The sequence below is a fragment of the Haemaphysalis longicornis genome, unplaced genomic scaffold (genome assembly GCF_048455015.1).
Source record: "Haemaphysalis longicornis isolate Haplotype H1 unplaced genomic scaffold, Haemaphysalis longicornis Haplotype H1 scaffold_1, whole genome shotgun sequence".
Lineage (NCBI taxonomy): Eukaryota > Metazoa > Arthropoda > Arachnida > Ixodida > Ixodidae > Haemaphysalis > Haemaphysalis longicornis.
The window spans coordinates 430,455,576-430,478,182 of NW_027526203.1; the positions used below are offsets into that span (position 1 = coordinate 430,455,576).

Consider the following 22,607-nt stretch of genomic DNA (forward strand, 5'->3'; position numbering starts at 1 on the left):
TGCGCAGAGCTAGCACATGGCGATTATTTGGGACGGTAAAGTGGGATTTCGGTTGTGTGACAGATTTGTGTTGGTGAATTGATGAACTACTCACTTCACTCGCCCCCTTCACCGAGCCACGCCCCCACTTTCTCATCCTCCCAGACACTCTGTACTCGCCTCACCCTCCTCGGCACTGTGCCCTATGCCCCTATCTGCTGTCGCTGAGGCTGTACACACTGATGGCTCGGCGTTACAGGCAAGCATACCACAAAGCGTGAAGTTCGCACACTGCGCGAATTATCGGTAGTCGTTATTTGAGTATACCAGGACTTGTACATTATTCGGTCTTGACCGAGCGAATTTTTTTGAATGGCCGCACTGGTAGCAGAATTATCTGCTTGAAAGAGACCACCTGTGAAAGTTCCCTGGCCCGTCGTTAGCGATGGGTCCACATCTGGAGACAGCTTTAGTTCGTATGCCGGGTAGTTAATAAATCCCCCCCCACTCAACGAATGTCCTTGTCCGATAAGCTCAGGCGTTAGCCCAAATGTCACTTATTTTTTTTAGGGTGACCATTTTGCTTTTAGGTTGCAAAAGATTAGAGGCAATTAATCAGGTTATTTTTCACTAAGTGCTATTGTTAATTATGTACAAAGCACTATCTGCTACCGTATTTGTGGCTAGTACAATAAGATATGTAGAGTGCATGCCTGGGAGAGAAACAGCGTTCGCGCGCTAGCCACGATATTTTCGTGGTGGCGCCTGCGCTCCGCTAGCTCAGCCAGCTTTTCGATGACGTTCTGGCAGATGCGGGCAAGGGTAGCGTCCGCGATGTCCCGGCCATTTCGGAAATGTCCTTCCTCCGCCTGCGATGTTGCTGCCTAAATAAACACCAAAAGGACGCAGGTGAATACGCTGCGTAAAGGCAGCCTGCCGCTCAAATGCTCGTTCTTACCTGGACAGCTCCTCTTTCATTACCAGGATTGTGGTCGGCTTCGGTGGCGTTTTCCACAAATTCTTGGGAATGACTCACATCGTGGCGTGCACTTTTTCGACTCATTTTGGAAATACTGTCGCAGAAACCCGGTGGCTAGCACAACTGATTCTTGCCTGAGCTACGGGACCCGTAGACTACGCGTCGTCTGCTACAGGCATAGAGTTTGCTACAGGGTGCTTATGTCCGCATTTTAAACTTCGAAAATAAAACGGGCAGCCACACCGAAATTCGTCGGTTTAAACGAAAAAAAAGTATAAAATAACGGTAGCAAAAACGAAAGACAAAGTTGAAAACATCACAATGCTGGTTTTGCTTTGTCACGTGATGTAGCAGGCGGTAGCTGCAACGCACGATGGGATAGACTGATCATGTGGTCAGTTTGTCGCGGTTGATTGAAAACGTACTTTCATACTTACTGATTCATACAAATATGAATCCCTAAGTATGAAGCCCTGTCGTTTAAGCACAGAAAAATGCGGCGCTTGCCTGCGAGTGTTGCCGGTCGTACGAGCGTGACTAAGAAAAAGCTCCCGCTGCTGGAGATGACTCGTGAACGTAAGTCTTAAAATTTAGCGCCAATGTTCTGCGCGCCTCATTTGAAAACTACAGACTGATTTAAACAACACCCTAGTAGCACAAATTGTTGCCGCAACGTTTCTGCCGTGTTGCCAATGTTGTGTAACGTTAGGCAACGTTACACAACGTGGTGACAATGTTGCCGAATGTGGGCCAACATTGGACACATTCAGCAACATTCCCGCAACGTTTACAAACAACGTATAGGCAACGTTGCCCGTATGCACATTTTTCACGTTGCAGCAATGTTGCCAAATGTGGGCCAACGTTGGAGACATTCAACAACATGCACGCAACGTTTACAAACAACGTATATGCAATGTTGCCCGTATGCACATTTTTTCACGTTTCAGCAATGTTGCCAAATGTGGGCCAACGTTGGACCCATTCAAAAACATTCATGCAACGTTTACAAACAACGGATGGGCAACGTTGCCCGTATGCACGTGTTTTCACGTTCCAGCAATGTTGCCAAATGTGGGCCAACGTAAAATCAGTGTTGGACGCATCCAACAACATTCACGCAACGTTTAACGCATAGGCAATGTTGCCCACATGCACATTTTCTTGCGTTGCAGCAATGTTGCCAAATGTGGGCCAACGTTGGATACATTCATGTAACGTTTAAAAACAACGCATGAGAAACTGCCATTTACACGCTTTTTTCGCGTTGCAGCAATGTTGCCGAATGTTGGCAAATGTCATATTTATGATGATAAACGATTTCACGTGGAGTTACATAAGCTGCCTAAAAATTCAAATGATCCCGTACTTGCGATATAGTTACAGGATACGTTAATTTCGGGAGTGTGGTTAAAAGTGATCAACGCGTACGTACAGTTTCTACATATTTAGCAATGCTCACGAAAAACCTTCAAATTAACATTGTCTGTGTACATGTTTATCTAGGTTGCCGCAATATTGAGGAATGTTGAATGTATAGCAGCTTTCCATTTATTTATTATGTGAAACACCACACTAACAGAAATTACGTCGCCTATAAAAGTTCAAATGGTTATGCCCAATGGACGTCTTAGCCACAGTTCACTGCAACGTTTTTAGATTAGGTTGGTTTAGAAAATGTTGGTTCACTGTACCATCGCCTCGTGTACTTTAATTACTGTACTTTAGCTGCATATAATACGGCACTTACACGCACACGCACGCACATAAATGAAATCCCCATCGTCAGCCTGTCTACTGCAGGACGAGGGCCTCACCCATGCAGGAAAGAAAAGTATTCTTTTCTTCCTTGCACGGCACTTGCTTCGCGCCATCTCCGCGACCCCGACCTGCCCCGACATACAACCTCCCCCCCCCCCCCCCCCCACTTCCCTCCTCGCCCGCTCCATCGCAAGGGGAAAAAACGTGGCCGAGCTTTCTCTTCTCGCGCAAACCCTGCCGCAGCCCAAAACGAAGAATCTGACGCCCCCACGCCGGCTCCCTCCTTCGCCCTGAGCACGGCTTTTGAAGCTCCTTTCATGGCGGCCGAGCTGGTGCGGGTCATTCAAAATGCAAAAAGGAAAAGTGCGCCCGTAGCCGAGAGGCAGCACTCGCGCCTTCTTGACTTTGCAACTTCCACTTGTCTTCCGGCACCCTCCCTGCTCAATTTGGCCTCCAACTTGTCCCTCCCATCCTAAAAAAAAACAAATCTCCCAAACTTTTCTCCTCTTTTCGTCCTATTTCATTCACGAGCGTTGCCTCCAAAATTCTCGAATCCATGGCGCTCGCACGCCTCGAATTACAAGTATGCACGAATCTGCAACTTGAACCCTGGGCCGCAGACAGGTTTTCCTCGCCAGCGCAGTGCCATTGGATTCAATTGCCGACCTTGTCTCTGCACTAGAAAACGCGAAGGCTACCAAAAACCGTGGCCTTTGTCGTCCTTTTGAACATTCGCAAAGCCTTCGACCGCTTACGCCACGAGGCTATTCACGATGCAGTAAAACGCTGCAAAATTACTCGGCCGTCACCCTCATCTCCCCCGACGTTACAAGACTGGACGAGGCCCGCCACTCCATCGCGCAAGAACCAAACAAGCAATACCCATACGCGTGGGTTGCATCATGCAATGCACCCGCTCGCATCCCAAGCATCAAATTTGGGTGACAAGAATCCTGCCTACTCAGCAGACTCCGTAACTGGCTCCGTACTGCAGCCTCCGTACCAGTGCTCACCTACAACTGAATGAGAAAATCAACAGTCCCACTTGTTCTCCATCCACATAAATCAAGCAGCCTAAAATATGGTATCCAATTCGCGAATCAAACAAAGGCAAACCAGATTTCGCTCAAATTCCAAATCAAATAACTACCCGCTCTTCATTTAAAATATGAGTTAGAAACAGGCCAGAAAATATTTTGGAGCTGGAAAGACGGGGATGAGGGGAGATTTGAACTAAGACACACTTTGTGTGGCTGGGGCCCCTATATGTACACCACGCTATGAATGCGAATTCTCAGTGTAAGGAAAAATGTAAATTTGTGGACGTCCTAGTGATATCGCGTAATGATGTTATAACACACTTGCAGTGATATCGCATGGATGTCCACAATCAGATGATCTTGGGTGAAACATATTGTATGGACATGACATGAATGTCCTGAAATGACATTGGATATTGTGACCATTTGTGGATATCCTATGGACTTTCGTGGTTTGCTGGGTTCAGAGGCAGACCGCAAAAACCCTACATCGATGTGTGATCATTTAGAAACACAGCTCTCGAAAAACTGCAGAAATGCATGTGGAGAAGTGTCACGCTGAGCGTGTAGATTCCCCCATGAAATCTTAAAGGAACCGTGAACGTTTGAACGTTTCTCAAAACGAAAGAAACGCGTGGTGCCGGTCCGACGGATGGCGTAGCCAAACTCGGCGGCAGATCCGTTTATTTTAGTCCCTCATTTTTTGGATGTTAACACAATATTATCTTAGAGTGGATGCAGCCTCGAATAAAATAATACCGCCATTCCGCGCATCTTGCGTTACAAGCCAGGTGCTGCACCGTTCTAAGACGGTCATTTTTTTCAAGATGGCCGCCGGCTGTCCCATGAATGAAATTCGTTTTTATTTCATTTTTTAGTAAGCGGGTAAATCTCATCGCCGTTCTTGGTGTTAATGAAAATATACCACAAATATGGCACCTTCGATTGAAGGTTGAGCGCGAACAAAATATTTTTTTGTTCAGGAAAAACTTACAAAAACACTCATTTATTGCTGTATCATTTTGTAAAGCTAAAAAAAATACACTAACAGGCTTCGTTTACGTTGGAGAACAGAATTTTAACAGGTCAGGCAGGCAGATTCCCGATCATAGCCAATACTTTCTAGCCTCACTAAGTTATCAGTGTCGTGCGTGAGCTCGCGTCATCCGCAAATTCCCCCGCAATGATCGTGTTGGCAGTGGCATTTCTTTGTGTTGCACATGGGCCCGCGGCGATTTCCTACACGTGTAAGAAATCGAACTTCTATTATTAGTCACGCAGGCGTAATTATTATAATCATCGAAAAACTACGTCCAATAGATATACATACAGTAGTCACTCGTTATAACGAAATCGCTTTATTCGAAATATCGCTTCATTCGAAATTTATTCTGGTCCCTACCCAAACGGATGCATTTTAGGCCGCATTACTCGAAGCGCCAGAAGAGCTAATTCCAACATGGCGGGTGTGGGTTAAGTGGCGAGCGGAGGCGTCGCCGTGCCGCGGTGACCCAGTGGCGAGTCAGGCTGTCAACATGGTAGGTCAACACAAGCTGGTACTTCGACGGCGGTTTTCTCGAGTCGGTCATGCTCGATTCGGGTGATCCCCATTTTGGGCAAACGGTCCAAATTCATGGTAGGGTCATTGAACTTCGTCGCAACACATTGGTCAAGGGCGTGGACACGACGGTGCGCGAACACTGGCAATCGAACCGTAGAATTGGCAGTGTCGCCGACAACGAGGCGCCGAAGAACTCTTGTGTTGCAAACTTCACGGCTGCACAACTCGGGAAAACAATTCCCAGTGATCATGCAATGCCCCTAATGCGAAACCGATCAGTTTTCATGATTGTGCTTTGTACGCCCAATTAGCGGTTAATCTTTTTATTATTACTATTTATTTATTTTTTGAGCTCAACAAACAACCTCCGTCTCGAGCCACGGCATCTGCGGCGCTTTTCAGCGCAAAACTCTCGTATAGCGTTTCGTGACGCCCGCACGCCCCCCTATAAAAGGGGCACTGCCGCTGCCAATTTTTGTGGGCGGCGACCATAGCCTCCTGCATTGCTTGGTCAAATGGTCAAATTGTAGCAGGGGTTGCTCTCGCCCGGCAACAACATGAAACAGCCACCACAGCTTATTCTGAATAACGCTTTGCTTCAGTGAATACATTATGGTTTGATTCCTCGCAGCTGTGGCGTATAATAAGCTAAACTGGTTTAGCTTTTCTCGAGTGGTTGCTTATATCAATATACCGCTTATAACGAAATTTTTCGCCGTCTTGCTGACTTCGCTATAACGAGGGATTACTGTATCTGTATTCTACATGTTTCCTCTTAGTTTTACGGAATAGCAAGCTCAGTTTAAGCCAATCTTTGCAGCGCGTTATTTGTTTTCATCAGTAAACATGCAATAACAAGAAGTTTGTGTTCCCCCTCGCCCCCTGCTTGTTGCTTATCCCTGCTCCATTTATCTGTCCCATTTGAACTTCAGCCTTCGTAATATCGCTCAAAAACAGTCACTTTCAAAAGCAATCATGACTTTTCTATACTCGTCGTGCTAGTCGCACTTTTCTTATGGAGTTGATGAACAAATTTTTACTTTTTTACGGTGAGGTGCCTACAATAATTTGAAGATATGACTCAACAACGAAGCACCTTATTTCTATACCCGTTTTTTTTTTTCATTCACTTTTCCTAAAGGTATATACGCATACGACGTATACCCGCAAAAATTTCTTGGCGGCGTGCATCTGACACATGAGTTTCTTGAGGACAGATTGGACTTACAATAACTCTAAGCGGCCGATTTTGTTGGCTATGGACGCGTTTCCGTGAAGTCCAGTCCCCGCGAAATTTGTGAACGTGTGCAATGAAGCGTCGCTGTGCCACACCTAGTAAAAAAGCCAATCAATTAGGCACGACAGTCACGCTCTGAAAAATCAATACCTGCAGTGTAAATCAACTTAGATCCGTGTAAATGACACCCAAATAATGACGTGTTTTAAGCAGAATTTCACTGATGTACGAAACCAACTTTTCCATTTTGCGAATACGCTCTTATTGGAACATCCGTGCGCTCAACGGTTCGCACCAGCCCCTGCAGGCCGTGTCGCTCATGCAATTGGTATACCGATTGTCTCATCTTATAGTGTGATTTAGTTATTCTAGAAACCCACCACAGTGGCTGTTGTGCTAGCGATGAGTCCAAGGATTGAGCCCGAGGACGCGGGCTCGATTGCAGGCCGCGGCAGCCGCTTTTTTTTTTGTGTGTGTGTGTGTGGAGGCGAGAAGCGGAAATGCCCGTGTGTTCGGGATTTCGGTGCACGTTAATTAGATCCCCAGGTAGTCAAAATTAATCCGGAGCCCTCTACTACGGTGCGCCTCATCGCCTGTGTAGCGTCGGCGCATGAAACCTCATAATCAGTCAAATCAGATATTTTAGGGCGATTTTAACACATCATTAAACTTAAAGAGCAAAACACAGCTGCTGAGCACCGATAAAGCCGCGCAGCTTTCACCCTCAACTGTGCGTTGTCACGTATGGCCAACTATCGGGCTGTTTTCGTGAGTCTTTTACAAATGCCACTCGGGTGCGTTTTTGTCCATGTGCATGCCGCATATATCCAGGAAACTGACCAAATGCACAGCGCCTGCTAATTAACCCAACGCGCGCGTGAAACGGACGGCGCAGCATTTCGACGTCGTGAGGCACGAATGAGAACTTGGGTTTCATTGCCGTGTGTTATCTTGCAATCATTATTTGCTGAATAAATAAACAAACTGGAATTTCAACAAGAAAATAGCTTTTTATGCCATCGTCAAATGGTATCTACTCCGACTTGGCTTCATTTACGTTCCATAGCCGCTCACTTCACCATGACATCATACCGAAATTTAACGCGGCCTCTTTACAATGGAGATGTGTTCTTTTGGGAAACGTGCACCATATGGAAAGACAAAGTGATCGGGTATACGCCGTGTTTTTCATTCGACGTGTTGGCCGTATCTTTAAGAAGTTCGCGCACATTTCTTTCATAACTGCCTGAAAACAGCATCCAGAAATGACTTCCCAACTTTCTTTTCCTATTGTTAAAACATTGCGCGCCTTCCTTTGGTAGTAAACGGTTGCATTATAAAAAGGTAATCGTGCATCGACAAGGAAAATTTCCAGTTCCATTGTGCTAAGTTTTCACAAGCGACTCGCACTGTTAACTTTCTCTCTTAAAGGAGTACTGACACCAAATTTTTGCTTCATGTTTTTATTCGTTAGGTGTAATAGGTGTAATATTTGGTAAATGTTGCCGTGAATGGGTATTCTAGTGATTGCGCGATTACAATGGCGACCTTCGGAAGCCTATTTATGGCCCCTTTAAAGCATGCATGGCCGGGTTGTTTTATGTTGCCGCCTGTATATCCCTAAACAAAAATAATCTAGATAGAAGGCTCAAACATTGCCTTGTTGCTGGATCCTCATAATTGCTCGAAAAAATTAATTTACTGGAGAAATTTTATATGCAAGCTATATAAATTTCTGTGCATCATATGGGTGTGCGAGCCGTATACATGTCGCCAGCTAATTACAATCGTGTGTTTTCCCTTCATATATACATTGCCGCAGTAATTACGGTTGATTTATGAAATAGTTTCAAGCCCAAAGTTCATGTACTTTAAATTGCCCCCTTCTTGTGACATTTAGTCACTGTTATAGCCCCTCTGATCAGCGAACGTTCCAACTAGTCCACACCTTGCACCTTTGTTTGAAATAGACAACATGAAGTGGGCTGTTTTATATTTCAACTTCCCCATAGACATTCCCCCTACCTCGAGCGCCAAAGTCAGAGCACCATGATATTGTAACATATATGAAACAATAAAACAAAACAAAGACCTAACCCTGGTGTGACACCCATTTTCCAGGAGATACTGCCTGTACGAAAGCTCATTGGCCTATTTCAAGGATCTTTTCTCATTATACAAACGAACCTTCCAAGTAACCTGAAAATTTTTGCTCTTGTTCCCTTCCAATAGCATTGCACACACTATCTTCAGATTTTTCCTGGTGTAATTTTTATTCGTAAGAGGTTCCAATGCATCGAACACTTGTTGCGTTCTGCTTGGCGCGAAACGAAATACAGCAGGGCGCCAGGCGTTCTCGGAACCCCGCCTTTTTCCGAGACTTCAGCTGGGAATCAGGCACGCTGTCTCGCGCATTCCTTTCTTCCTGCATGCCTTATTTTTTGTTTTCGTCGACGCTCCGTCCCGTCCCGTCCCTTCTGTGTGTCGCGAAGGAAGTTTCAGCAGCCGAGCGCGAGTTGGGGATGGCCGAAAAAAAAAAAAAAAGACAGAAAGAAAACGCTTTCGTCCTTGGCCAGCGTCCTACCCTCCTCTCACACGCGCACACGTGCGCGCCCCTCGCAGAGGGGTCCTCCCCTCATGCTCCTTTGCGACTGGCAGCCGGCGGTGGGTTGGGAAGAGTAGACGAAATGCGCGCGCTTTTTTCAGAAAGGAGCAGCCATAGTGACAATCAAACGGAATGGAGAAGGAACCATGTCATACGAAATATTGTTGTGTGGCCGCATGTTACGGCGAATATTTGCGGCCCGGAAAGTTCATAGCAACCGACCAGTGAAGGTAAGCGCTCGATTTTCTGAGCTCGCCTCGTTCTTTCGAATGCAGTTTACTTCGTAAAAGAGCGGGAACAGGATTGCCCTCCCGTTTCTAACTTCTAAGCATATCCTTGCTTTTGTGAATGCGTACGGTTGTAAAAGGGGAACACGTATTCACTTAAATTTTATGGAAAGAGTATAATGAGAAATCAGGTGGGCGCTCAGTAGTAGATTTTTTGTTATGATGCTGAAATCGAGTGTATATATGTTCTGCAAGAACCTTGATATGTACGATTGGCTTTTAATTTACTTCTCGCCGCAGCTGCTCACGAACGCGAAAAATACAACTAATAAATATAACTTTGTTATGTTTAATTTCACGCGAGTTTCGGCGGCATGCTGTAACGGCACACAATTTAGCGTTGCAGTTAAGCCATATGTTATCAGCTGCTTATGCGAACCATCTTACGATGTAAAACAACGCCTGACGTCTTTGTAGTATTCACATATTTTCCATGTGAAAGGCTGGTCTACGTCGGATGCTTATAACTATATATAAAGAAAATAAATGACAAATAAAAATAAATAAATAAAATGATCAAAAATAAATAATAAGAAAATAAAACAGCTCAAGCCAGTTTTTAGCACATTTTTCGAGAGCAAAAGGTAAAATTAGGCAACCAAGAAAATACACGGTTGTAATTTCATCTAGTTGTACATGTAATGTTTCCCTTCTTTACATTTGCCTGTTTACTAATTTTTGTTCGTTGCGTTTTTATGTTTATGGCCATTGAGGTAATTATCGTCCTCTTTCAATGATTGCCGACGTACCACGTCGTCATCAGTTGGTCGGCTTCTCTTGTTAATTGAAAATTCTCTGGCAAGCTGTCTGATCGAAGTCTTTTCACTTAATTACTCAATGGCCTGGAAAGAAAGCTGTAAGGTATTTTATATAATTCAGTATTTTGTCCTTTTCTGTTTTCCAGGGATGCTTGAGAAACCAACTCAAGCGATGTGCGTCATAAAGTTGGCACGGGCATTAGAAAAAGTTAAAAAAGCAAGACAAAGTGAAAAGTGAAGAGGCCTGTTTTGCTATAATATTCCTTCCTAACGGTAAGGTTTTCTCTATTAGCTAAAATTTGCTTCACTTCAGTTTTCTGAACCACTTCTATACACTCTGTTTTGTTTCAGAAATACCTTATGATTTACCAGCACCACAACATTGACACACGAATAAGCTCATCTGGCAGCAAGCGTCATCCAAACTGAAGGTGAGCTTCTGAGCACCCTGTGTGTTAGAGCAATGCCATTTTGTTTGTTTTCCAGGAATGGCAGTCAAACCTCATTTGAAGTGCCAGTACAAGAAAATTGATGAGGCCATATTGTATGCCAAAATTCCTGGTGTTCTGAGAGGTGAGACATTGTCTATGCTGTAACAACTTTGCAACTTCTCCTAAACTACAGCTTTTTTTCATTTCGCAGAAGCGTGGCAGTAACAACCCCATGTTACTGGGTTCATGGCCGTCAAGTATGTCATCAAACTGACTTGTCAAGGCAGAAGAACAAGCAAGCCCAGGAGGAGAAAAACGAAGACAACGGCTGAAACAGCGTACTTGCGAAATTCAATTGCTTTAACACAATACGTATTCGGATCTATTGTTAATGGTAAAATAAAACGCACATGTTCTTTCATCTTAAAGAGTGTCAGTGTTGTTATTTACGCTAGCTGGCATGTTCCTTGCTTTAAAATTCCGCCATTTCTTTGTTATTTTGCCGGACTGCCTTAATTGTGTGTGTTGGTCAGTGTAGGGATCAAATGTATAAACATGCAGTCTAAAATGCCAGTTTATACCTTTCAGGAGTTTATGAGGACGACGTTTGAAGTGCTCGCTTATCATGCAGTCAACAATCGTCTGTCTAGGAAAAAGTTAACTTATAATATTTTCATCTAGTTATTGTTGCATGTATATTAGATACATGTAACTGTAAGTTACCTGTACATTGCTGCAATATCATCGCTTCGTAAGAGAAACATTGCTTGAACGTCATATCAACAGTGCGCGGATGCGGCCCTCGTGGGGAAAAAACGTATCTGTAAAGTCGCGGTAACGTTGTAGGAAGCATCGCTTGAACATGATAGCGACGTTTTCTAAATGTTACCCGCACGTTGGAAAAATATAGCTGGCAAGTTACCGCAAAATTGTAGGAATGTTATTGCAACTTCATAAAAACATTGCTTGAACGTTGCAGCAACGTTCTTTGTATGCTAACTTCATGTTAAAAGTGTGGATCTAAAGTTGCTGCAAGATTGTAGCAATGTTATCACAACGTCCGAATGGTACAGGGATATGCCTAAATGTGGTATGCACGTTGCGAAAATGTAGCTGAAAAGTTGCTGCAATGTCATCAGAAAACGTCTCATAACGTTGTTCAAATGTGTCCCGCACGTGGCTGGAAGGTTGCTCCAAGAGTGTAGCAACGTTGACGAACGTCAGAAACAACGTTATCCAAACATTAAAACAACACCCTTAAAACGTTGCCCCCATGTTGGAGCAATGCTAAAATCATGTTGACGCAATGTTTCTGGGAAACGTTGCACTAACGTTAAAAAAAGCGGACATTAGCCACGTTTTGGCAACGTTAAGGGGAAACGTTGTGGAAATGTTCGGGCAACATTCTGTGCTACTAGGGCATAGATATATTCAACGAGCGCCTAAATGCCTTTAGTCGTTCCGCGGACGCCCAACTCTGTTTACAACGAAAGGATCCCTTGGTGATAGCTACATCTGCACATTTGTGGGTGGGTTTTATGTGGTTCTTTACGGGAGCTGTTATAGAGTTGGAACAAATTGCTTGCATATTACTACAGCTCCTTTCTGAGAAGCTTAGTATGCTCAGTCATGGTCTGTCGCACCATTGTTTTTGTAGCGTGAGCTACACTGGCCGAGGTTGAGCAGTTTCGCGTGGCTCCTGGAGAGCCGTGCTGCGCATGCGCGAGGAGCAGTGACGTCACACGGCGCACAGAACGTTGCTCGCTGCCCGGCGTCTTTCACACACCCCATGCGCCCAGCGTCTTCGCCGACCTCCGTTCCGCACGTGGCAGCCCGGTCCACTTTATGATCATGCGAGGGGTGGCCGGGTGTGGAACCGATAGCTCATCATGCGTGTCAGCAACACCGGTGTGCGCCTGTGGAACCAGCTGAGCTCTGGGGCGATTGGTGACGCTGAGCCGGAGCCGCTTGATAAATATACATGTGTCACATAATGCGTATACCGTGTGTGTGTCATTGAAGCAGCAGTAAGCATGATAATCAAGCTCATCCTAGACAACCAGGAAAGCTAAGAATAACCAGCTCAACCTTAGCTCACGCTACATATATCCTGGAATAGCCGAGCTAAGCCACTGCTAACATTTTTTTTATCTGCCTTATAACATAAACGAGTACGCGCATGCGCAAGGCCGCGTATGTATCCAGTATGGCTGTTTACGCCCTACCATTCAGATGTCACATTATTTGGTTTCCTGACAGGAGTCTAGTATCTAGTAAGCGTCGCCAAATCTCCCACCTTCCATGCAACCCATGCCCCGCTTGCTTCACAACTCAGTATATTGTTTACACTAGAACCTTATTTAGTGACACTAGTTTACACCACCGGCCAAACCGCCACGGCTCACTGACTAGCCAGAGTCACTGTTAATGACTAGTTGCTGTTAATAATTACAGATTACCAGGCGTAACTCTGGTGATGGCTACATGTGGAGGATACTCCGTTCGATCCCCACATGAAATTATAAGCAAGGCTGCTCCAGCTGGGTCAGACAATGGAATGAGGGAGACATTGGGTGGACAGATCTCAAACATATCGCACACATTCCCAACGAGCTCCAGTCTGACCCAAGAGAACCACTCTCCAGTACCGAGTGACAATTGATGGGAAGTTAATTGGCCCAGATTTCTAACAAACCTGAACTGACCGCTCATGATACAAGCGTGGCCAAGGGAGTTGGCCCAGCTGTTGAGGTCAAAAATGCTCATTGGTACTGCAGTTTTTGCAGTTCTTAGATGTGGCCAGCTAACGAAGTCTTTGCAGTTCATTTTCCCAAGCACATGCCGCGAAACATTGATTGATCTCACAACCGTGGGTAAGAAAGTTGGGACACATCTTCCACCTAGATCAATGCTTATGCTAACATGCAAGTGCTTGCTTGTGCTTCAGGGCAACTGTTGCTAGGAAAGTGCAAAGGATCTTTGCTGGAGCCATCTCTACCTGATTTTGATGTAAAGGCAAATACGCTTGTACCATTTGGACATGTACTCCATCCCCTGCATGCACACGGAAATTGCCTATTGTAAGCAATAATTAGCCATTGCTATCTGATCCTGAAATGAGTTTGCTCCACAACCTGCCGCAGTGGCTCAGTGGCTAAGGCGTTAGGCTGCTGATCATGAGGACGCGGGTTCGATTCCCGGCTGCGGCGGCCACTTTTCTGATGGAGGCAAAAAGCACGTCAAAGATCCCCAGGTGGTCAAAATTAATCCGGAGCCCTCCACTACGGCGCCCCTCATCGCCTGCATTGCGTCGGCGCGTTAAACCCTTCTCCACTGGCTCCAAGGTCAGATTGGGTGTGATGCGCTAATTTCACATTTAGCATCCACTGTGGGACATAGAGGGGGTAATTTTTGTTTTCTATTAAGATAGGGCATAACTGCCAACAATCTCAAGAAATTTCTGGGTAAGAGCTGGCGCTGTCAAATATTATCACTGGATTGCAGATGCTAAGCTGAATTTTGCTGTGCTGACATGTGTTTAAGCAAGTATGCAGAAGACTCAAGCATGAAGAGATTATTTGATGCTTCAAAACATTGCTCTGTAGATTTATTTTTTATTAAGCTGGTACTTGTTGTAGTTATTCAGTTTTTCTCACAATGCAATGTTGCTTAAACAAGCTACAAGCCAGCGGCATGTAACAGCATTGGAAAAGTATGACGTGAGTTTGTCTGACTTCCTGCTACAGCATCACCAGCGTGTGCAGGCTATTCTGATGGGTGTGCTTGGGAAGAAATTTAATTTTACTGCGAATAAGGAGATTGGAACATCCTAAAGTGCCTACACAGTAATTATTGTACTGACGTGCACGTCAGACTTAAGTGTAGTCGTGAGGACTTCTGATACACCTGCGAACTACAAGCGAGGGTTGGGGTTTTCGCTATTATTCCAGAGGTGCATCATCAGCTAACAACACACAAAAAAGCCGCTGAGATCTGTTTCCGCAAAGTATGTAATGCGTAAACATTTCCTGACGCCATTGAAGGGTAATTCAAGACAAAAGGCGGGTATGGTTGAAGTTGGCTCAAATAATGTGAGGCACTGAGTGAGTAGTGAAGTTTTCTGCGGAATTCCTTTGTCAGTGGTTGTAAATTGCAGTATTGTGTGGTTAGCAAAATGGCATGATGTACATAAGGGCCTAGATGTGTTGAATTTTAGTGAAGAGTTGCCAACCTCTGCGTGCCCCTGGGGCAATGTGGTGTTTCTTTACCATCCTTACACTTCTAGGTGCAGCCTTCCACTTCTCCCATCTCATTCTCATCTGTGGGTGATTCTGCTAGCAACTGCACAGTAAGTATCTGTCTAAAGACTTGTTTCTGCATGGTGGGCAAGTGTAGCTTTGCAAGAAACAGACTTCTGGGGATGTGTATTTTGTGCTGTCCCCTTTTTATTGGGAAGTAACAAGCTTGACCTGAACAAATTAACATGCATTTGAATTTTCCGGAGTAATACGGCATGCAATGCTGGGAAGCCTCACACAGGGTTTTTTTTAGGAATAGAAGGGTGTTTGCATGGGTGTCGTAACTTGAGGAGTAGCCTAAGAAGTGGAACCCTCGTTGGGGGCAGTGGCTGTTCAATCACCCATTCTTTATAAACAGGGAGAGTAGGGTCATGATGAAGATGCAAACAAAATTTTTAAGAAGTGATATGGCAATGCTTAAGCAGTGCTTTGCCTCCCACGCGTAACCTTTCAGTGGAGATGCATTCAGATCTTTCTGAAAACACTCTTATTTAGCCAACGGTATTGTGATAAGGTGCGAGTGAATGAGGAAGAGGACAGGAGCATTCAAAGTGGGAAGATATGGAATCAGATGCAGATTGGTACGTGAATGCCAGTGACGCGCTGGGCGAGAGAGCCCAGCCCTGTGACCCTCATTGCGAAGGTGGAAACCCGGCTCACTACCGCTGCTTTTGCCCCCCACCCACTAAGCACGGTTCCCGGCCATTTGTTCGCTGGCCGATGCCTGGAGCTGGTGATGCACTGGATGAGGGAGCGCAGTCCTGTGACCCCTCGAGGTGGAACCCTGGCTCACACCTATTGCTGTGCCGTTGAGCTGGCAACTGCTGTGCACAGTCTCTGATGCCTGCCTGCTGTCCTGGGCCTGGACTCGTGGTGCAGTTCTGTTCCGCGAGCCAGCCACAACATGATGTCTCAGGGAACCCCGCATGCCTTGTGATGAGACATCATTGAACGACAGACTGCATAGGACTTTTCCTTTCTTTCTATTTATCACAAACATTTGGTCATAGCCTTTTTTTGCCTTCTAAAGCTTTTCCCTTTAGTCTTGTTTCCTTGCTGTGTTTACGCTGATCTAGATACCTTCCTCTGCTCATGCCCGTCCTGCGTATAGCTACCTTTGCTCATGCACACACTGGTCACAGACTCGTGACTTTCTTGCCAGCCCTTGGCCCATCCATGACAGTGAAGGGAGCTATACAAGTAGCAAGCAAAAGGTTCCATCTAGGTGCAATGTGGAGGGTGCCCGTTTGGGGCACTTCTTAAATTTGGTGCAATGCGGTTTGAGCATAGAGTTGAATTTAGCATTGTTCCGCAGATCACTTGGCAGGTTATGTCTAGCACTGAAACCATATATAACATATGTAAAACTACTGTGAGTGGAAACAAACAAACAAACAAACAAAAAACGGGCAAGTTGCGGTTGTTGACCCAAATGAGATGACTTGTCAGGTGCATCCCATGAAAGGTTATTTCACCAAGTCTACCATTTTTTTAGGCTTCCTGAATTCCTGCAGTGCAACTATTAAGGCTAGCGATTCCCAGAGGGGCTTGTTAGGACTTAAAATCAGCAAGGCCAACAATATTTTCCTATTGAGAGCATTATAATAAGCAACCTGAGAAGCAACACCACAACTTGCTCGTTTTTTGTTTGTTTGTTTCCACTCGCAGTAGTTTTAAAGACATTCCATAGTAGAACCTATAGGAGTGGCTGAACCTTGTAATGCCACCAAATGTTTTGCTTTATCTTCCAGCCAGCTTAGTTTGTTCCAGAGGCAGAGCGAGCATATGGAATCTAAAATGGAAGGATACAAGTGTGCAGGAAGGAAGTACAGTTTGGTGATTATAGATTGTGTATGTGTCAGGTGATAAAAGATATGCCTGCATAACGGCCCAAGTGCCCCCTTTTAAGTGGGGGAATTAATTTCTGTAAAATACTCCTTGAAATTGACCTATGTTAAGATACATGAATTGTTTTAATTGTACTTGCTCTCTATTTTTATAGTGTACTTAGGACTGGTTTAGGCCATCGTACCGTCCTCAGGAAGTAAATTTATTCACTCACTGCACAGTGAAGGTTTCAGAACAACGCAAATGCCTCTTTTGGAAGTGGGCCATATGGCCGTGTTCATAGTCCAGGCTCATATTGTACGAAGTGGGGTATGTAATCACCACCGGACTTATTCTGTGCCGTTCAGTAGTTTAGCTAAAATCACTGTTCAGTGCACATGTCTGTATTGCGAAGTTAGTGGCTGGTAATAATTGGCGCTTTCAGTTCTCATAAAAGTCTGGAATCACCTGCCCTGGTATCCTTGATAAACCACACCGGTGCGCACCATCTGTCCTCGATAAACTGGGACATACCGTTGTGGGGCAATTTTTGGTTGGCCCGCTGCACACCGAGAGAGTTGACGGAGCACCGGGGTGCAATCCGAACGCATTGCGAATGACACCAGGGAAGCAACTTCCTCCTCCGTCTGCTGCAGTGACAGCGCATCGGTGCCTTCATGTGAAGGCGAAACAGCTGTATATTGTTTCTGACAAGGATGGGTCACTTGCGAATTCGTCAGGAAGCAATGCGACGGGCTCAGAACAGGCGCTAAAAATATTCAGAGATTGCATATGAGCACACAATCATTACGTGCCATGTATTAATTTTGCTTACTGCAAAGAAGGCTGCATGACCAGCCAATAGGCATAAATATTGGAGCTTTGAATTCGTTTCGTTCGAATGAAGGATCACGCACAGTCAATGGAGTGCGTAGGCCCTGAAAGGCCTACATCTGAGAGGCAGGCCGTGACTGCAGGCAGTCGCGTTGTTATGGCTCTGACAAGACGAAAAGGAGCTTGTAGGTGGCTGTTTAGTAGGAGTACAATGTCACACAAGTGTAAGGGATATAGGTTGAGAATTGACTTTTAATAAATATCATTTGTAGCAGTACTGTGTCATATTGAGCTACTTTTATTGGAACTTGTAAATGCTTTCATGAGTTGTTGTAATAGCCGAAGAGATGGCGCTTGGTTAGAACCCCTTAGTTTGTCTTCGATCAATGCTCTGCGTGGTGTGCACTGTCGTAAAGCACTGTGCACCGCGCCCGTTTTTTGGGCAACCTCAGTGCGTGTTTATTGAGGACGCTATAAGATGGTGTGCTGTTGGGCACAGGGACGTGGGTTTATTTTTTGGCTGCATGGCTATTTTCAGGTAGAGGTTCAAAAACACTCAAAACTCTCATTTTCAAAAACACCCATGTGTGCATGCTTTCGGCGCTTGTTAAAGATGCCCAGAATGTCTGAATTATCGATTGTCGTTCACAAGAGCACACTCATAGCCCAGATGGAAATTTGAAAAGTTTAGTATCCAACTTGTAGTCAGATATGGGCACTGTGGAAGTTGCGGACAAATACATTGGTGTTTCGTACTCATATTATGCACCTGGCCCCCAGATGGCTAACGTGACCTGAATTACATGCGAATTCCACTGTCTGAATGTCACAATGAAATCCCTTTTTGCACTTGGAAGGCGGGGGACAGCTTCCGACAGCCACCCACGTTTGAGTGCTGTGCCTGTTCAAGATACTATAGGCTGTGTTCTAAACTTTTTAACTGATTCGCACAGATTTTAACATTGAAAAGTGCGTTCAAAAGCGCCATTCTTTTCACATCGACCTCTCTGTTTATTTGCCGAGGCCAGCTAGGATGACACACTGGCAAGTCTGCAGAGTGCCAGTAAACAAATTGCTAGCATGCTTAACCTGTGCAACCTGTGCATAAATAAACAAACAAAAAATATTTCTAACCATGAAATGGGTGGAAATCAAAAACTTTGAAGGCTGAGATAGCTTGAAGATACATTGGAAGCGAGCAAGATGTCATTATGGGGATTGGCATGGCAGACGCAAATGGTGGTTTTGCTTGTGTAGCACATTACAGATAAAGGAAGGCTCTAGAGTTCCACTGAATATTTGGGTTAAACTGCGCAGTGCAGCAAAAATAAGACTTCAACAAATTCAGTTCGGTGACCTTTTAAAGAAACTTTGAAGTAAATTTGTAAAAATTTTGTTTGTGCCTTGCTGTATTTAATACACTAACATGAACATAGTACTTTTCATTGTGTACCTGGAAGTGAAAGCAGTCTTTAATTCATAAAGCTGGGAAGGAAAACAAATACGATGTGCCATTTGTGGCGGCTGCAACAACTACCACAGTGAGGTCAAAATTACGTGCGAAGTGTTTGGGATATGATAGGGCGATGCCCAAGCTTTTAAAGTTAATGCATATGCACTTATATTTGTCACTTTCCTTTTTTGTTTATCTGGCAAGGTATCCAAGCAAAAAAAATTTCGTATCAGTCTGATGGTCACATTAGCTTACATGTCTACCGTGTTTCGGGTGGCTGTCATAGCAAGCTCATTGGTGCCTCTCAGTAGGTTTTGCTGAATGAAAATGCAATTTGTCGTAGCGTCAGTCAGTACTTGTTACAATCGTGTGGTTTACCTTGACCGTCAAATTTCTCTCTAGTTCATGTCCCGTGCATTGTTGCGGAGGGACTATGAGGCCGAGGCTACATTGGATCCTCTTGCTGAGGCACACACATTGCCTTTCTTGTGCCAACACCACAAAGATGAGCATTTCGAAAAGATCTACATTATCTTAGAAAAGCACTTGAGTGCGAGTTTTGCTGGCATGAAACAATTCCAGAAAAAGAAAAATGCCGTATGTCCTTACATTTGACGGCAGAAAATAAACCCTTCTGCTTGTTGATGTTGAGAGCCCATTCACCCACAAGACAAGTGAGAGCATATTGGAGTTGAATAGCTGTGCAGGCGCGTTGTGTGTGCAGTCTCTCTTGGCTGTAAGATACAGTGTAAGGGACCTAGTCACGCTGCTCTGCAGCAGTGTGCTATGTGGTACGGTTGGGTAATAAAGGAAGAGTAGTCAAATAAGATAGCAGTTCACTCAAGTTGGCAGGCTGCATTTCTTTTTTTTTTCTTCTTTACATTAGTGAGTATGATTTTTAAATCTTTACTAATGATATCTGTGATGTGACCCTCTCTTGTTAAGTCTAGATAGCGTCATTATTTCCACCTCGCCTGTATATATGTAACTGTACGCACATACCCTGTGCGTTGGAACAGGTGACTTGCTATATGCGAAACTGAAGGAAAGAAATATGGTAAGTTTGCACTGTTAGCTTTTTATGGTGTGATGATTGCCAAACAAAGGTTGCATTTTCAGCAATAGGTAACAACAAAAGGACAAATAGCCTGTGCAATGTGGGATCTTCCGTGGCCGAATTGGGAGAAGGTGACAAAGGGTGCCACAGCCCAAAGCCAGCAAGTAACATGCGATCTGCAGCTGCCACTCCGCCTGGCCACGCTCACTTGCTTTCAGTGGTCAGTCTTGCTGTGCTGCCATCTATATATAGCGTGTGGCAAAACTACTTGATGCCATGGCACAAGTGATCAGCGTGAAAGCGTTTCTTGGCCAAAGTGTGCTCAGCAGGCGCCCAAAAAAGCCGCGTCCGAAAAGCATGTGACCTCTTCACTAGAGTTGACACCAGAGCCAACACCTGCCACATACAAATTATATCACATAAGGAAAACCTCAGTAGGGACAGAAATTGAACACAGAGACATGCAGTGACAGGCAAGTGACTAAATCACCACTCTATGCTGACGCCAATTGGAGACATAAAACGCAAGAAAAAAGGCCACCTTTAGTTTCAACCTGAGGTACATTAACATGGCCTTGTGCATGTGGTTGGGGGCTGCATCACAGGTGATTCACTAGATGGTGGAGGCTAGCCAAAGGTGCTTTGTTTGAACCTTAGGTATAGAAACACATCGTATGAGAGGAGTGGCGCCTCTGTACGTGCTTTGAAGCCTTCATTGTCTATCCCTTTCAGTCACGAATTATTATATTCACCGCAGAAAAATTCCATACTTGGAGGTTTAGCAGTGTCAAGTGTCTAGAGGTAAGAAAAAAAGTTCAGTCTCTCTAGAATACTCATTACGCAAATGGTGTCGTGTCCTCAAACGGAGACACCATTACTCAATCGTGCTTTTCCCTATAAAAATAATAAACATCCTGAGGCAGTTTACAAACAAGGAGGTGAAATAATTTGTGCACATGGAAGAGGTGTTTTTAGCCTTTATAAATGATTTCCGCCACTGTAAAAGAGAATTTAGGACGGCAACACACCGGAGCTCCCACAAAACTTGGTGGTGTCCATTTTGAAACGAAGTTTATGAGTGCGGTTCCGCCATTTCACATCACATGGTGCTACCTTTCACTTCCGTAGGTTTCGAACATCAGCCACACTGCTCTACAGCATGAACTCTTTTCGTTTTCACGAGGAAAACGACGAAGAAAGTCATGTCTGCATATGGAGACACGGTGACTATAAGGGCTATAGGGGGGGAAATCTTACTGCCGGCCTGCTCGTGGCCCCCCCTGCCGGCGGACTGGGCTGTGTCGGTCGGTTTCGGCTGTCCTGCTTTGGTCCGTCGCAACGGCAGGAGTCAGTGGTGTACCAGGTCCACTGTATTGGGTATTCAACGCCCAAGGGAGTTTGCAGCGGCTCCCAAGGTACTTTGAGGGCAAGTGCCTTCCAAGAACACCGATGCGTGATGCGGACGCAGGCCCGGACAGCCTGGGTGGCTACCGAGGTTGGTGCTTGGAATGGTAATTCGGAAAAATTCGCGGTTGAAATTTCTGCGGATCAACTAAGACTCTCTTTGGCTAGGGGAAGTAGTGAGCCCCCGTAATCCAGTGTGGGAAGAGGCCAAAGGCTGGGGGTGGTAACGCGCCCCTGTCATCCAGCGTGGGAGGAGGCCCGGGGGTCTATGTTGCGAAGTTACGACTGCGCTCACGCAGTACAGTTCGTCCATGCTGGGCGCACCATTGCTGAAGCAAGGGGTATACCAGCATGGGGCCGGGGGTGTTGCGAACCTCTGTAACCGGTGCTTGGAAGGGGCCTTGAGGCGAACTGGTCTGCAGGCCGAGGGTTTCGGCCCTTGTAACCCGTCTCGGGGGCGAGAGTGCAGGAGGACGGGGAGTTCCGCAGAAAAGAGTCCTTTGAAATTCGAGGACACCGCACCTTCAGCACGGGGATTGTGCTCCTGGTTGCCGCCTCGGAGGTTCCTGGTCAACGAGAATCAGGTCCTTCGCAAGGGGTTGGTGGCTGCGTGCTAAACACTCTCTTGGTGAAGCAGTTGGGGCTGAAAGTGGTCACGGTTGATCAACTATGACCCTCTCTGGCTAGGGGAAGTAACGAGCCCCCGTAATCCAGCGTGAGAGGAAGCCAAGGCCGGGGGTGGTAACGCGCCCCTGTAATCCAGCGTGGGAGGAGGCCAGAGGGTCAACGTTGCTAACTATTGCGCTCACGTGTACAGTTCGCCTACAGGCCGGGGCGGAGCGAACCCTGTAACCCGCAAGGCGAGAGGGGGCCTAAATGCGAACCGGTCACTGGCCGAGGGATTGACGATCCCTTGTAACCGCAGTCTCAGGGGCGGGCGGTACAGTCTGTATGTGAGGCTGGGAGCGCCGCAACTCCTGTAACCCACAACGCATGAGGGAGCCTAAATGCGGGCCGGTCCGTCACGCCAAGGGAGATGGATGACCCCTTGTAACCTGAAGTCTCGGGGCGAGAGCGCAAAGTTATACCAGTCCCA

The 22,607-nt window shown here is 45.7% G+C and overlaps 2 long non-coding RNA genes across 3 annotated transcripts; both read left to right on the forward strand.

Moving 5' to 3' along the window:
* Nucleotides 1-1,339: 1,339 nt before the first annotated feature.
* Nucleotides 1,340-19,690, forward strand: LOC144155715 (uncharacterized). Its single transcript, XR_013319614.1, has 3 exons — nt 1,340-1,534; nt 14,924-14,986; nt 15,627-19,690. It is a non-coding gene; the product is annotated as an uncharacterized LOC144155715 (long non-coding RNA).
* Nucleotides 9,082-11,042, forward strand: LOC144155714 (uncharacterized). Of its 2 annotated transcripts, XR_013319613.1 has the most exons (5): nt 9,082-9,392; nt 10,354-10,480; nt 10,559-10,638; nt 10,694-10,780; nt 10,850-11,042. It is a non-coding gene; the product is annotated as an uncharacterized LOC144155714 (long non-coding RNA). The 2 variants fall into 2 exon arrangements; XR_013319612.1 differs by lacking the exon at nt 9,082-9,392 and having other exon boundaries at nt 9,963-10,480.
* Nucleotides 19,691-22,607: the final 2,917 nt, after the last annotated feature.